Source organism: Tamandua tetradactyla, chromosome 16, assembly GCF_023851605.1.
Source record: "Tamandua tetradactyla isolate mTamTet1 chromosome 16, mTamTet1.pri, whole genome shotgun sequence".
NCBI classification, from domain to species: Eukaryota; Metazoa; Chordata; class Mammalia; order Pilosa; family Myrmecophagidae; genus Tamandua; species Tamandua tetradactyla.
Genome location: NC_135342.1, coordinates 29,971,003 through 29,988,020, shown reverse-complemented (window position 1 = coordinate 29,988,020; position 17,018 = coordinate 29,971,003).

Here is a 17,018-nt window from a genome sequence, read left to right as displayed (position 1 = left end):
TAAAACTCAGATCTGTTCTACAACTAATTGTTGTGATGTGCTTTTAAATGTATTGTTTTTTGTATGAATGCTATTTTTCACAAAAAAGAAAAAAGTTGATTGTGATGATAAATGCACAGCTATATAATGAGATTGTAAACTATTGATTGTACACTTTAGATGATTACATAGTATATGAATACATAATATATATAAATTAAAAAATCAAAGCTCATATTGTAAGTGTGAGCTGTTATCATTAAATTCTAGAATGCTTTACTCTTTGTGTATCCTAGTAGTTCCCTAGAACTTTAAGTGTCTGTGTGACACCTGAAACTCAGATTTGGTTCTCTAGCTCTGAAAATCAGCATGGGTCCTATAGCAACTGTTAATCTGATCAAACTCTGATTAAAAATATGATAAAACTGATCTAGTTAAAACGAAATCATTATACAAGGTAAAGAATAATATTGTACATATTTTAAAGCTTTAACTTTTATATGAAACAAAAAGAAAAATGTTTATTTTGTCCAAAATTAAAGTTTTCTGTAACACACTATCTAATCTGTCTAGTCAAACAACCTAATTCAGTTTTATTTGATATAGAACCCAGAATAAGTAGTAAAATCTTAATATTCTGTATAAATTAGTGTTATACAACGATGCATTTCAGATCGTTTGGGGCAGAAAATGAAAAAGTGTTTGCAAAGTCCCTTAAAGAACTGTGAAAAATAGAACTATTAAACTTCCCCACCTGGAGAATTCCTGACATTTTCTTAAGCAAGAGGGGCTCCCAATTTAATAAGCCAACATCTCAATTTTGAGACTTGCCCTTATGAAACTTATTGCTGTAATAGCAAACTGAACATACTTATGATTACTGCCTAAGAGTCATCTCCAGAAAATCTCTGGTGTTACGTAAATGTGGTCTCTCTCTAAGCCAAACTCTGAACTTTCCTCTGGTATGGGACATGATTTCCAGGGATATAAGCCTGGCCATGGCATTATGGGACATAACTAGCCCTGGCATTATGGGACATTACTGGCATCATGAACCATAAGTTCCAAAGATAAGCCTAGCCCTAGCATCGTAGATTAACTGACCAAAAGGGGGAAAAGTAATACAGTTTTAATGGCAAATTTCAAGGTGAGTCGAGAGGTCATTCTGGAAGTTACTCTTATGCACATTTCAACCAAATATTGTAAACTGCCACAATATGCAAACCCCAGCCAACAATGTTCCTAGAAACCCTAAAAAAAAAAATCCTATGCTCTATAAAATTTTACTTGCTGTTTGTTTTTCAGAAACTTAAAATCTCCAGATTATTTCAATGCCAGAGAAGTTCTGAAACACAGAGATGCTGAACTATACCAATTTCATTGTACCATCTCTTTGCCCCTTAATAACAGCGCTGCTTTTCAGCTTTAAAGCAGGAACATCAGTAGCAGCCACTGCCCTGTAACAAAATGTAGGGACAGTTCTACCACCACCACCACCTCCAACAGCCAGAAGCAGTTACAGAAAATATACCTTAGTCCTTCAGCCTCCCAAGAAAATTAAAAGGAAAAGGCTGGAATGTTAGGCAGAACCCCTTCCCCATTCACGTAACCAACTCTTAGCAAGCATTCCAGGAAACATTCCCCACTCATAACTTCCAGGAGGCCCCTTGCAAAACCAAACCTGTCCCAACCCACGGGGCAGTCACAAGAGTGTCCTTGTCCCCCTCTGGCAGCTGCATTTCTGGATAGATCCCCTTACCCAACATATCCCCCTGCGGCAATTACAGCCCTGGCAGCTCTTAGCCTGCCAATTTCTCGGTTCCAAGCTAGACAATGGAAATCCACCTCCCTTTCCCAATTTTCCTGCCAACCATCCCATATGGTATATATAGGTACATATGTACCCTTCCCTCTGCTCAGTGCTGTCTCCATCTTAGGAGACAATCCACCTGCGCATGGCCTCACAATAAAGCTCCTTCAATCAAGTTTTGTTTTGTTTTGTTTTGTTTATTACAGAATAGATTTTCATGTTTGTTTATTTTTTCTAGTGGCAGCAGGCTTCCTTTTACTTTTTTTAAAACTTTTTTATGGTATATTATAACATATATACAAAGCAAAGAATTAAAAAATCAATACTTTTCAAAGCACACTTCAACAAGTGGTTACAGGACAGATCCCAGAGTTTGTCATGGGCTACCACACGATCCTCTCATATTTTTCCTTCTAGCTGCTTCAGAATATAGGAAGATAGAGGGCTTAATTTTTTTTATCATCACAATCAGCTTTTTTTCCTTCTTTTTTTGTGAAAAATAACATATATACAAAAAAGCTATAAATTTCAAAGCACAGCACCACAACTAGTTGTAGAACATTTTTCAGACTTTGACATGGGTTACAATTTCACAATTTTAGGTTTTTACTTCCAACTGCTCTAAAATACTGGAGACTGAAAGATATCAATTTAATGATTTAGCATTCATATTCATTTGTTAAATCCTATCTTCTATGTATAAATCCGCCATCACCTTTGATCTTTCCATACGTCTCTTTAGGGTTGTTTGGGCTATGGCAATTCTAAATTTTTTATATTGGAAGGGTCTGTCACTAATATGGGGTAGGTAGATGGAACTGTCTGATGTTCTGGAGAGGCTGGGCTAGGTCTCAGGACTTTTCTGTACCAGAGACCCATCTGGAAGTTATAGGTTTCTGGAAAGTTAGTCTAGTGCCTGGAACCCTTGTGGAATCTTATAAATTGCCCTAAGTGTTCTTTAGGATTGGCTGGAATGGTCCTGGTTGGGGGTTGGCAGGTTATAATAGGTAGTAAGGTCTACTTGAAGCTTGCATAAGAGCAACCTCCAGAGTTGCCTCTCGACTCTATTGGAAATCTCTCTGCCACTGATAATTTATTAGTTACACTTCTTTTCCCCCTTTTGGTCAGGATGTAATTGTTGATCCTACGGTGTCAGGTCTGGATTCATCCCTGGGAGTCATCTCCCATGTCCCCAAGAAGACTTTCACCCCTGGAAATCATGTCCTATGCAGGGGGGAAAGCAATGATTTCACTTGCAGAGTTGGGCTTAGAGAGACTGAGGCTACATCTAAGCAACAACAGAGGTCCTCCAGAAGTAACTCTTAGGTATGCCTATAGGTAGTCTAAGCTTATCCACTACCTACAAAAGCTTCACAAGAGCAAGCCTCATGATCAAGGGCATGGCCTATTGATTTGGGTGTCCCTAATGTTTGATACAACATCAGGGGATTCCCTGATGGTAAGGTTTAATGATTCCATATTCTTTGTCCCCTCCCTCAGGGGATTTTGCCAATACTTTTTGATTATCTTATTAGTATACTCTAGGATGTTTCCTGGCATTTCAATAATCTATCCCAGATTAAAGGAGCTCTTTCTTATTCTGTACTCCCTGTGTTTCAGATGTTCAAATGAGCTATACAGATCGGTTGAATTAGATTATGCACTATAGAAAATTTCAGTTCTAGATCAAATAAACCTTTCTTCCATTGTTCTCAAAGAGTATTTGTGGTTCTAAAATATAGACACTGTCTTCCTTACCCCTATGTTCTGAATTACTTTAACCCCAACCTGTTTGACTTTATTCTTATCTCTAAATATCAGGTTATATATATAAAACAGCCTCTCAAAAATCCAGAAATATTAATCACCATTCTGGACTTAATGTGTCAGCTCTAAAAGGTTACAATCTAGGCCCCTGTTTTCTTCTAAGCATTTTCTAAAAGTGACCATACCATTGTTGTCCTTTTGTTTCTGGCTTATTTTGTCTCAAAATGTCCCACATGTTCAGTCACATCATTGCATGCCTCATGACTTTGTTCTTTTTTGTAGCAGAACAACCTTCATTCATAAGTATACACCATCATTTGCCAATCTACTTCTCCATAAGTGCATCCTTCAGCCACCTGCATTCATTGGGCATCATGTAGGACGCCCAAAGTCCACAGTCCATCAGCATTCTCAATTTTAGATAATTTCATTGTTCCCAAGAGAAAGAGAACCAATAAACACCAAATCTAAACCACCTCTTAACCCTTGTCCCTCACCCCATTATTTACCTCTGCTGTTGCTGTGTGATAGTGCTGATGGTTTCCTTTTGAACACAGCTCACAGCATGCAGTAGCAGTTTCCCCCCTGTACCCTGGACTTAAACACTTTTTATACAAGAACCATATCTTTGAAGTAATTCTTGTGAGAACTAATTCACATTTCTAGTGTTTCAGTGGAACATGTATGTCTATACAACCCCTTTCAATCTTGTTCATCTTCAATATGGTAATATTACTTCTAGACCCACTAGAGAATCACCTTCATTCCTATCTATTCTCTTACATTGGTGTTTGTACAGGTTTTAAAGGATGTATGTCCCCTAGAAAAGCTATGTTTTAATCTAAATCCCATTTCAAAAAGGCAGAATAATCCCTATTCAATACTGTATGCTTGAAACTGTAATCAGATCATCTCCCTGGAGATATGATTTAATCAAGAGTGGTTGATAAGCTGGATTAGGTGACGACATGTCTCCACCCATTTGGGTGGGTCTTGATTAGTTTCTGGAGTCCTATAAAAGAGAGAACATTTTGGAGAATGAGAGTGATTCAGAGAGAGCAGAGAATGGTGCAGCACCATAAAGCAGAGTCCATCAGCCAGCACTTTGGAGATAAAGAAGGAAAATGCCTTCCAGGGAGCTTCATGAAACAGGAAGCCAGGAGAGAAAACTGGCAAATGATGCTGTGCTCACCATATGCCGTTCCAGCTGAGAGAGGAACCGTGACTGTTCACCATGTGCCTTCTCACTTGAGAGAGAAACCCTGAACTTCATCGGCCTACTTGAACCAAGGTATCATTCCCTGGATGCCTTTGATTGGACATATCTATAGACTTGTCTTAATTGGGACATTTTCTCATCCTTAGAACTGTAAATTAGAAACTTCTTAAATTCTCCTTTTTAAAAGCCACTCTGTTTCTGGTATACTGCATTCTGGTAGCTAGCAAACTAGAATAGTGTTCAACTTCATTAGTTAACGGTTCACCCATTTCTAGTTTCTATGTATCTCTAAGTCCCCTATATTCTGTATTATAAGCCTCTGATTGTACCTTTATGCTGGTCATAAAAATGGAATCATACAGTATCTATACTTTTGTGCCTGGCTAATTTTGCTCAGCATTATGTCCTCAAGGCTCATCCATCTTGTCATGTGCTTCAGAACATCATTTTCTCTTACTGCTGCATAATATTCCATCGTATGTATATACTACATTTTGTTGATCCACTCATATGTTGATGGGCATTTGGTTTGTTTCCATCTTTTGGTGATTGTGGATAATGCTGCTATGAATATCAGTGTGCCAATGTCAGTTTGTGTCATTGCTTTCAGCTCTACTGGGTATATACCAAGTAATGCTATTGCTGGGTCATAGGGCAACTCAATATTTAGTTTCCTAAGGAACCACCAGTCTTCCATAGTGGCTGCACCATTATACATTCCCACCAGCAGTGCATAAGTATCCCAGTTTCTCCACATCCTCTCCAATGTTTATAGTTTCCTGTTTGTTTAATAATAGCCATTCTTATAGGTCTGAGGTGGCATCTCATTGTAGTCTTGATCTGCATTTCCCTTAGAGCCAATGAAAATGAACATCTCTTCATGTGCTTTTGATCCATCTGTATTTGCTCTTCAGAAAAATGCCTATTCATATCTTTAGCCCATTTTATAATTGGGTTGTTTGTTCTTTTGTTGTTGAGTTGTATGATTTCTTTGTATATACAGGAAATCAAACCTTTGTTTGATATGTGATTTCCAAATATTTTCTCCCATTGAGTTGGCTGCCTCTTCAACTTTTTGACAAAGTCTTTTGAGATGCAGAAGCATTTGATTTTGAGGAGTACCCATTTATCTACTTTTTCTTTTGTTGCTTGTGCTTTGGGTGTAAAGTTTAGGAAGCTACCTCCTATTACTAGGCCTTGAAGATGTTTCCCTACATTTTCTTCTAGAAACTTTATGGTGCTAGTTCTTATATTTAAGTGTTTGATCCACTTTGAGGTAATTTTTGTGTAGGGTATAAGATAGGGGTCCTCTTTCATTCTCTTGGCTGTTGATATCCAGTTAATCCATGCCCAATTATTGAAAAGACTTTTTTGTCCCAGTTCAGAGGATTTGGGAGCCTTGGCAAAAATCAGTTGACCATAGATTTAATGGTCTATTTCTGCACTCCTGATTCAATTCCATTGGTCAATATTTCTGTCTTTGTGACAGTACCATTCTATTTTGACCACTGTGGCTTTATAATAGGTTTTAAAATCAGGGAGTGTTAATCCTCCCACTTCATTATTCTTTTTAAGGATGCTTGTAGCTATTCAGGGTCTCTTTCTCTTCCAGATGGATTTGGTAGTTAACTTTTCCAAATCTTCAAAGTAGGTTGTTGGAATTTTGATTGGTACTGTGTTGAATCTGTAGATCAATTTGGGGAGAATTGACATCTTAACTAAATTTAGCCTTCCTATCCATGAGCAAGGAATATCTTTCCACTGATTTAGATCTCCCTTGATTTCTTTTAGCAATGTTATGTAGTTTTCTGTGTACAAGTCCTTTATGTCCCTAGTTAAGTTCATTCCTAAGTATTTGATTCTTTTAGTTGCTATTTTGAATGGAATTTTTTCCTCAGTTAGGTCATTGCTTGTGTATAGAAATGTTACTGATTTTTGCACATTAATTTCATACCCCACCACCTTGCAGAATTTGTTAATTAGCTCAAGCAACTTTGCTGTAGATTTCTCAGGATCTTTCAAATATGGTATCATATCATCTGCAAATAATGAAGAAATACTTCTTCCTTTCCAATTTGGATGCCTTTTATTTCTTTGTCTTGCCTGATTACTCTAGCTAGAACTTCTAGAACAATGTTGAATAACAGTGGTGACAGTGGGCATCTTTATCTTGTACCTGATCTTAGGGGGAAAGCTTTCAGTCTCTCTCCATTGAGTATGATGCTGGCTATTGGTTTTTCATATATTCCCTTTAACATATTGAGGTAGTTACCTTTGATTCCTATGTTTTGAAGTGTTTTTATCAGAAAAGGGTGCTGAATTATATTGAATGCTTTTTCAGCATCAATCGAGATGATTATGTGATTTTTCCCTTTTGATTTGTTAATGTACTGTATTACATTAATTGATTTTCTTGTGTTGAACTATCCTTGCATTCCTGGTATAACCCCCACTTCATCATGGTGTATAATTATTTTAATGTGCTGTTGGATTTGATTTGCTAATATTTCATTAAGAATTTTTGCATGTATGTTCATTAGGGATATTGGCCTGTAGTTTTCCTTTCTTATAGCATCTTTATCTGGTTTTGGTTTTAAAATTATATTAGCTTCATAAAATTAGTTAGGTAAAGTTCCTTTTTCCTCAATTTTTTGGAAAAATTTGGGCAGGATTGGTGTTAGTTCTTTCTGGAATGTTAGATAAAATTCCCCTGTGAAGCCATCTGGCTCTGGGCTTTTCTTTGTAGGAAGATTTTTGATGACTGATTGAATCTCTTTACTTGTGATTAGTTTACTGAGCTCTTGTTTCTTCCTGAGTAAGTGTAGCTTGTTTGTATGTCTCCAGGAATTTGTCCATTTCATCTAAGTTGTCTACTTTGTTGGCATATAGTTGTCATAGTATTTTCTTATGATTTCTTTTATTTCTTCAAGGTCTGTGGTAATGCGCTCTTTCTCATTTCTGATTTTGTTTATTTGCATCCTCTCTCTTTTTTTCTTTGTCAGTCTTGCTAGTGGCCCACCAATTTTACTGATTTTCTCAAAGAACCAACTCTTGGTTTTATTGATTCTTTCTATTGTTCTTTTGTTATCCCATTCATTTATCTCTGCTTTAATCTTTGTTATTTCTCTTCTCCTATTTGCTTTGGGGTTAGTTTGCTGTGATTTCTCAAGTTCCTATGGGTTTGCTGTTAAGCTCTTGATTTTTGCTCTTTCTTGTTTTTTAATATAGGCATTTAGGGCAATGAATTACCCTCTCATCACAACCTTTGCTGCATCCCATAAGTTCTGTTAAGTTGTATTCTCATTTTCATTCATCTCCAGATAGCTACTGATTGCTCTAGCAATTTCTTCTTTGAACCACTGGTTGTTTAAGAGTGTGTTATTTAATCTCCATGTATTTGTGAATGTTCTCATTCTCTGTTGGTTATTGAGATCCAGCTTCATCCTACTGTGATCAGAGAAAGTGCTTTGAATAATTTCAATATTTTTATATTTATAAAGACCCAGCATATGATCTATCCTGGAAAATGTTCCATGAGCCCTAGAGAAGAATGTATAACCTTGTGCTTTGAGGTGCAATGGCCTATATATGTCTGTCAGGTCTAATTCATTTATCAAGTTATTTAACTTCTCTGTTTCCCTGTTGATCTTCTGTCTGGTTGTTCTATCTACAGAAGAGAGTGGTGTATTGAAGTCTCCTACTATTATTGTTGAAATATCTATTGCTCCCTTCAGTTTTGCCAATGTCTGTCTCACGTACTTTGGTGCTCCTTGATTGGGAGCATAAACATTTATGATTGTTATATCTTCTTGCTGAATTGACCCTTTAATTAGTATATAGTGTCCTTCTTTCTCTCTTATGATGTCTTTACATTTAAAGTCTATTTTGTCCAATATTAGCATAGTTACTCCCGCTTTCTTTTGGTTACAACTTGCATGTAAAGTATTTTTCCATCCTTTCACTTTCAATCTATTTGTATCTTTGTGTCTAAGATGAGACTCTTGTAAACAGCATATAGCTGTATTATACTTCTTAATCCATTCTGCCAATCGGTATCTTTTAATTGGTAAATTTTGTCCATTAACATACAAAGTTATTATTGAAAAGGTATTTCTTGATTCCACCATCTTATCTTTTTTAAATTTTATTTGACAAATCTATATATTCTTTACCCTCTTTCTCTTTGTATTCTTTAAATTACTCTTACTGGTACTCTTCAATTCTGTGCCGTCCTCCAGACATCCCTCTCCTGTTTGTTTGTTTGTTTTTCAGCCGGCAGAACTTCTTTTAGTATTTCTTGTAGGGCCGGTCTCTTGTTGACAAATTCTTCCAGGACCCCTTTACCTGTGAAAACTTTAATCTCTCCCTCAATTTTAAAGGACAATTTGGCTGGGTACAGAATTCTTGGCTGGAAGTCTTTCTCTTTCGGGATCTTGAATATATCATACCACTGCCTTCTTGCCTCCAGGGGGCTAGTTGAATAGTCTGAACTCAGTCTTATATGATTTCCCTTGTATGTAGTAGATTGTTTTTCTCTTGCTGCTTTCAGAATTTTCTGCTTCTCTTCAACATTTGGCAGGCTGATTAGTATGTGCCTTGGGGAAGGCCTATTTGGATTTATTTTGTTTGGAGTTCTTTGGGGTTCTTTGACTTGTATGTTTATGCCCTTTATGAGGGTTGGGAAGTTTCCCCCCATTAGATCTTCAACTACTCTTTCTAGCCCTTTACTCCTCTCTTCTCCTGCTGGAACACCAATGATTCTTATATTTGCATGCTTTGTTTTGTCTATCATTTCCCTGAGTTCCCATTCATTTTTTTCCATCTTTTTTGCCATTTGCTGTTTTAAATCTTCAAAGTCAATTATCCTGTCTTCTATATCACTTCTTTCTTCTGTCTCTTCAAATCTGGTGTTGTGTGCCTCTAGTGTGTTTTTTATTTGGTCAACAGAGTCTTTAATTTCTGTGATATCCACTTTTTTTCTGCTAATTCTTTTAAATTCCTCTTGATGGTCTTCTACTGTCTTCTCGATCCCCTTTATGTCATTTGCTATCCCACTTATTTTATTAAGTAGAGTTGTATGAACACCTCTGATTAGTTGTTTCAGCATCTGTGTCTCCTCTCATGTTTTAATTTGGTCATTAGGCAGGACTATATCTGTCTGCATTGTGATATGCTTAGTGATCTTCTGTCTTCATAGCATGTAAATATCTTGATTGATTTACTTTGGGAGTTGATTTCTTTCAGTAGTCTAAAGCCTGTGTTTGCAGGATGGTTGTACAGTAGGGAGCAGAGCACGGGGTGTGTACTCAGTGTGGTGATTTGTTTCAGGGCAGGTATAGGCACAGGTTGGGGGTGTTATGATGATGCTTGAACATGGGTGCCCATTGACCAGGGAGGATGTAGACAGGTGCTCCAGTCTGGGGGGGGGGTGTAACCCTGGTGTGTGCTGGTCTAAGGCACAGGGCCCTTTATGCTCACGCATAGGGCTGTGGCAGCAGGTCAGCATTATGCCTTCGTGGATTGGGGGCAGATGTTACCTGGCTGTGCAGGTCAGCACTTTCTCAGAGCTGGGAAGTGTGGCTGAGGTGCCAACGCATATGCAGTTCTAGGACTGCTATAAAGTGTGGCTCCCAGAGATGAATGACGTAACTAGAGGCTGTGCACATGCATGGGCCTGGGAGTGCCGTAAGTGTATGCACAGAGCTCAGGTGGGGAAGAGTGAGGCTGTGCAACACTATGGGTGGGGGACAGGGGTAACCTAAGTATGGAGGTTAGTGTCTACAGCCTTTGTTCACTGGCAACAGCCTGCAGGGAACAGGAAGGGGTAGGTAGTGTTCAGGAGGGGTGCAGGAGAGGTGGGTTGGGCTGCCCCTGGGGTCGGGGTGGGGCGCAAGTATGTGCACTGGAGGCTGCTGGGGTGGGGGCACCTGGAGCATGGGGAATGGGAGTGGATGACGGGTTCGGGTGCATGGGGTGTAGGGTGAGTCGCCCATCATGGAGCCGCGCTGGTGAGGGTAGCACGTCTGTTCTACTTTGCTAACTGCTGGAATGCAATATACCAGAAATGGAATGGCTTTTAACAATAGGAATTTAATGAGTTGCTAGTTTACAGTTCTAAGGCTGAGAAAACATCCCAATTAAAAATGTCCAATCAAAGGCATCCAGGGAAAGATACCTTGGTTCAAGAAGGCCAATGAAGTTCAGGGTTTCTCTCTCAAGTGAGAAGGCACATGGCAAACACAGTCAGGGTGTGTTAGTTAGATTCAGTTGTCAACTTGGCCAGGTGAGCATACCTAGTCTTGTTGCTGCAGGCATAAGCAACGGTATGTGAACCTCATCTGTTGCTAATTACATCTGCAGTCAGTTAGAAGGCGTGTCTGCTGCAATGAGTGATGTTTGACTTAATTGGCTGCTGCTTAAATGAGAGAGCACAGTGTAGCACAGCCTAAGCAGCTCAGCACTCCTCATCTCAGCACTTGCAGCACAGCCCAGGCCTTTGGAGATGCAGAAAGAAGTCACCCCGGGGAGAGTTGTTGGAACCAAGGGGCCTGGAGAGAAGACCAGCAGAGACCATCTTGTGCCTTCCACATAAGAAAGAACCTCAGTGGAAAGTTAGCTGCCTTTCCTCTGAAGAGCCAACAAAATAAATCCCCTTTTATTGAAAGCCAATCCATCTCTGGTGTGTTGCATTCCGGCAGCTAGCAAACTAGAACACAGGGCTTCTCTCTTGGCTGGAAGGGCACATGGCGAATACAGCGTCATCTGCTAGCTTTCTCTCCTGGCTTCTGGTTTCATGAAGCTCCCCGGGAGGCATTTTCCTTCTTCATCTCCAAAGGTCACTGGGCTGGTGGACTCTCTGCTTCGTGGTGCTGCAGCATTCTCTGCTCTCTCTGAATCTCTCATTCTCCAAAATATTTCCTCTTTCATAGGACTCCAATAAACCAATCATGACCCACTCAAATGGGTGGAGACATGTCATCCCCTAATCCAGTTTAACAACCACTCTTGACTAAATCACATCAACCAGGGAGATAATCCCTTACAGTTTCAAACATACAGTATTGAATAGAGATTATTCTACCTTTATGAAATGGGATTTATAGTAAAACATGGCTTTTCTTAGGGGGCATACTTCCTTTCAAACCAGCACAACATCCAAGGAATGTGGCCTGGCTTACTTCCTATTCCCGGGATCCCATCCGTGCACTCCTGTGGGCTCTGCGCCTCCACGTCTCCGTGCCAGGCTCCAGCTTTCTGCCTCTCAGTTCCTTGGCCTCTACAACCAGGGCTGCCACATGTGGTGCAGAAGGCTCTCTCAGGTCAGCTGCACTCCTGAATCACCACCTCAGTCGTCCTCCTGTTCCCTTCTCTACCTTGTCCATTGAGCAGGGCTAAGCTCAAGCTAGTCTATCTTCCCAGAAGTCTTCAATCAAGTTTTGGTCTCCTCTCCTTCCCAGTCAAAAAACCTATCACAAAAAAAGAAGTATATGCAAGGCCCCTTGGGGCACTTGGGAGAAAAGAGGAAATATTCAACTTCTGCATTTGGAGATTTTCTGATATTCTCACAAGCAGTGGAGACAACCAAATCAATAGGTTGAGCCCTCGGTCTTGCAGTTCCCCCCTTATGAAAATTATTCCTGAAAATAATAGGCTAAGTCTATTTAAAATTAGGCCTAAGAATCATCCCCAGAGAACCTCCTTTGTTGCTCAGATGTGGCCTCTCTCTCTGAGAAGCTGCTGCAGGTGAACTCACTGCCGTTGCCCCCTATGTGGGACATGGCTCCCAGGGGTGTAAATTTACCTGGCAACATGGAACAGAACTCCTAGGATGAGCCAGGACCCAATATCAAAGGATTGAGAAAACCTTCTTGACCAAAAGGGGGAAGAGAGGTATGAGAAAAAAATAAAGTGTTAGTGGCTGAGAGATTTCAAACAAAGTCGAGAGGTTATCCTGGAGGTTACTCCTACATAGTATATATTTCTGCCTTTGGCTTGCTTTTGGTTTATATAGCTCTTCTTTCTTTCATATCCTAAGGTGGGGGCTTAAATGATTATTTTAGATCTCTTTTCCTCTTTAATCTATGCATTCAATGCTATAAACTTCTAAGCACCTTCTTTTACAGAATCTAATAAATTATGATAGTTGTATGTTTGTCTTAAAATACTTTTTTTTTTAATATCTCTTGAACTTCTTGCTTAACCCATACACTTTTTTAGCAGTGTGTTGTTTAATCACCAGAGATGTTGGGCTTTTCCAGCTATTGTTCTGTTTTTCTTTTTCTTTAATTCTTCTGTCATCTGAGGGCACACTGTGTATAATTTCTATTTTTAAAATGTGTCAAGGTGTATTATATGGTCCAGAATGTGGTCTAACTTGGTAAATGCTCTATGTGAGATTAAGAAGAATGTTTCTTCCAGTGTTGATGGAGGAAGTAATCTATAAATGTCAAGTAAAACCAGTAGATTGGTGGTGCTATTCAGTTCAGCTCTATCCTTATGACTTCAGGCCTGCTGGATATGTCACTTTTATGCATATTGATGAGAGGTGCACTGAAGTCTCCAATTCTAACAATGTATTTGTATTTGGGTTTGCTCCTTGCTGTGTGTGCTGGTTTGAAAGGATGTATGTCCCCTAGAAAAGCCATGTTTTAATCAAAATTCAATTTCATAAAGGCAGAATAATACCTATTCAATACTGTATGCTTGGATCTGTAATTAGATCATCTCCTTGGAGATGTAACCCAATCAAGAGTGGTTGTTAAGCTGGATTAGGTGATGACATATCTCCGCCCATTTGGGTGGGTCTTGATAAGTTTCTGGAGTCCTATAAGAGAGGAAATATTTTGGAGAATGAAGGAGATTCAGAGAGAGCAGAGAAGAATGACACAGCCACGAGAAGCAGAGAGCCCATAAGCCAGCGACCTTTGGAGATGAAGAAGGAAAATGCCTCCCGGGGAGCTTCATGAAACAGGAAGCCAGGAGAAGAAGCTAGCAGATGATGCCGTGTTCACCATGTGCCTTTCCAGATGAGAGAGGAACCCTGACCATATTCATTATGTGCCTTTCCAGATGAGAGAGAAACTCTGACTGTGTTCACCATGTGCCCTTCCACTTGAGAGAAAAACCCTGAACTTCATCAGCCTTCTTGAACCAAGGTATCTTTCCCTGGATGCCTTAGATTGAACATTTCTATAGACTTGCTTAATTGGGACATTTTCTCGGCCTTAGAACTGTAAACTAGCAACTTACTAAATTCTCCTTTTTAAAGCCATTCCTTTTCTGGTATATTGCATTCTTGCAGCTGGCAAACTAGAACACAGTGGTATCCTTTTCTTGCCTCAAGTATATTGATGCTTTCTTATTAGGTGCATACATAATAAATACTGTTATGTCTTCTTGGAGAATCAACTCTTTTGTCATTACATAATATCCCTGTTTCTCCCTAATAAGTTTCCTTTTTCTGAAGTCTGTTTTGTTGGAAATTCATATAGCTACTCCTGATTTCTTTCTTTCTTTCTTTTTTTTTTTTTTTTTTGGTAGAGCAAGTAGGTATGAAATTTATTTAGTACACATGCAGAGAAGGAACATGTGGACACTTGCACAAGAGGATAGAGGCAAGTGGCCCCCTGACATTGGGGCCATCTGCTTTTATTGATTTGCTTTACTTAACTTCCCTCCCGTTTCCTTGCTCAAGGTCTTTTCTCCTGCCCTCTCTTCTCTCCAGGGTGGTGCCTGGTAATAGAGAGTGCATTTAGGTGCGTTGATTGGTTTCACCATTCTTCACAGATGACTCACTCAGGTGACGGTCGTTTGGCTTCAAATGGGTCGTATGCCATTGGGTTTTTCCATAAGTGAATAGCCTGCAGGCAGATTTGTGCCAGACATGAGCCCTCTTTACCTTGTATATTAATTAGGGTTCTCTGGAGAAACAGAATCAATAGGAAACACTCGCAAACATAAAATTTATAAAAGTGTCTCATGTGACCGTGGGAACGCAGAGTCCAAAATCTGCAGGGCAAGCTGTGAAGCCGACGACTCCGATAAAAGGTCTGGATGAATTCCACAGGAGAGGCTCACCAGCTGAGACAGGAAGAGTCTGTCTCTTCTGAATCCTCCTTAAAAGGCTTCCAGTGATCACATTAACCATTACTCATTGCAGAAGACAATGTAATCAGCTGTGGATGTAGCTGACATGATCATGATTTAACTATATGAAATGTCCTCATCGCAACAGACAGGCCAGCACTTGCCTGACCAGACAAGCAGGTACCACTACTTGGCCAAGTTGAAACATGAACCTAACCATGACACCTTGATTAACCACCCTTGCTTAAGGTCTCCTTTACATTTTTTCTCCTTCTCCCCTTTCTCCCTATTCTAACCTGCCTCAAATTTCCCACCAGAGAGTTCCCGCCCCTTCATCTTAAGGATTGCTGAGGGTAAGAGTCAGTTTTCTGTATCTTCTTCCTGCTTGTCAGAGGGTATAGGCCTTGCCTGGCAGGGTGTAGAACTTTCTGGCTACCTCATTTAAGTTGAGAGGGGAGGAGCCCAGAGGGGTTGTCAGAATGGCTGAAAATCTTCATATCAGCATTGGTTTGGTGTGAAAAGTCTTCTAGTTTTCTTCAATTTTCCACGTTTCCATGTTCATCAGGGTTTAAACCTTCTGCAACTTTTCATATTCATTCATTTAGCAATGACTGCCACGTTGAAGGTCACCCAGGGCTCACTGAAATTGATGTTCTTCAAGGATGTACAGGGAGCCTCTAGAGGTCCTAGGCCTCCTCAGTCTTGCTCGGGAGCTCTCACCAAGGACTTTGGGAGGGCCTCAATTCCCCTTCAGGACTCAGTACACTCCCAAGTCCAATGTCCAGCTTTCCCACACCTATGGCAAGGCCTTGGGGACTCTCGGCATCCCTACAGACACTTGTACTTTCAGTACCCCTCTTTCTGCACTTACAGCAGGATCCAGCTGGCTTGGAGCATATCCAAGTGGCCCCAAGGCAGCTGTTTGGCATTCATGTAGGAGTAAATTAAGTCATTTGATCTTATGCTAGAAACAATTTTGCTTTAGCCATTTTATCATTTTGTTTCTCTATCTTCCATATCATTGATTTCTAGTCATTTATTAATTATTTTCTTTCTTCTATTTACAGGAGGATTATCTTGCTCTTTTTTTTCCTTTCAAGATCTGGAGTTCCTGGGAAATTGAGACATCCATCAGTATGAATTCTGTAAGATGGTGAGGTTATCCATGTCCTCTAATATAAGCAAGTACCTAGTTTGGAGGCTGAGAAAAGTGTCCTAAACAAGACACCATCAAGGCGGTGCTTTCTTCTCAAAGATGAGCTGCAGGCAATCCTTGGGTGCTCTGGTACATGTCATCTGCTGGACTCTCTATTCTCATCTGGATTTTGTCGATTTCAACTTCTTGCTTCCCCCTCAGCCTCATCTTTAATGACATAGACTATCTGTCCCAGGACCCCCATGTCTATTCCACAATAGATGCTACATCCCTATGAGAGGAGCCCCCAGGTCTAGGAGGGGAGGGGATAAGTGGAGTCACGCATACCTTATCATAAGATAGTCTCTGAACCATAAGTACTAGCCAGCATTTTCAGTTGTAACTGACATGACACCAACTATCCTTAACTATGAAAGGAAATTTACCCACTTTTATTGAGGCCTTCAAGAAACATGGCTAGATTCAGGGACTCAAATGATGTCGCCAGGGCTCAGTCTCTCTCTCCCTCTTTCATGTCTGCCTTTTTCTGTGTTAACTTCTATATTAGGTAGTCTATAGGTACAAATGTTATGAGGCTCAAAATTATGGTGGCTTAAACTTCACAGGACTTTGCTTTTCATGAATAGTCCAGGAATAACCAGTTTGATTCCTCCAAGTCAGGTAACAGGCTCTTTCAGTCACATGCCTATGCCTTCCCACGGCATTGCCCTCATCAGTTCCCCATCACATCTACATCTGAGCAACTTGGAAGGGAAGATAGGACAAGGAGATCAGTCCTCTTCCCTTTAAGGGTACAATCCAGGAGTGGTATGCCCCTCTGTTCATGTCCCATTGACTAGAACTTCATGAAGGACCCCATATTGCATCAGGGGAGACTGAGAAATATATCTTCAGCTAGGTGGCCATATATGTGCAGCTAAAAAATCTACTTCTAGAAAAGAAAAGGACAATGGATATTTGAAGGCAGCCATAGTCAGTCTCAAGCCATTTCTCTGGCCATT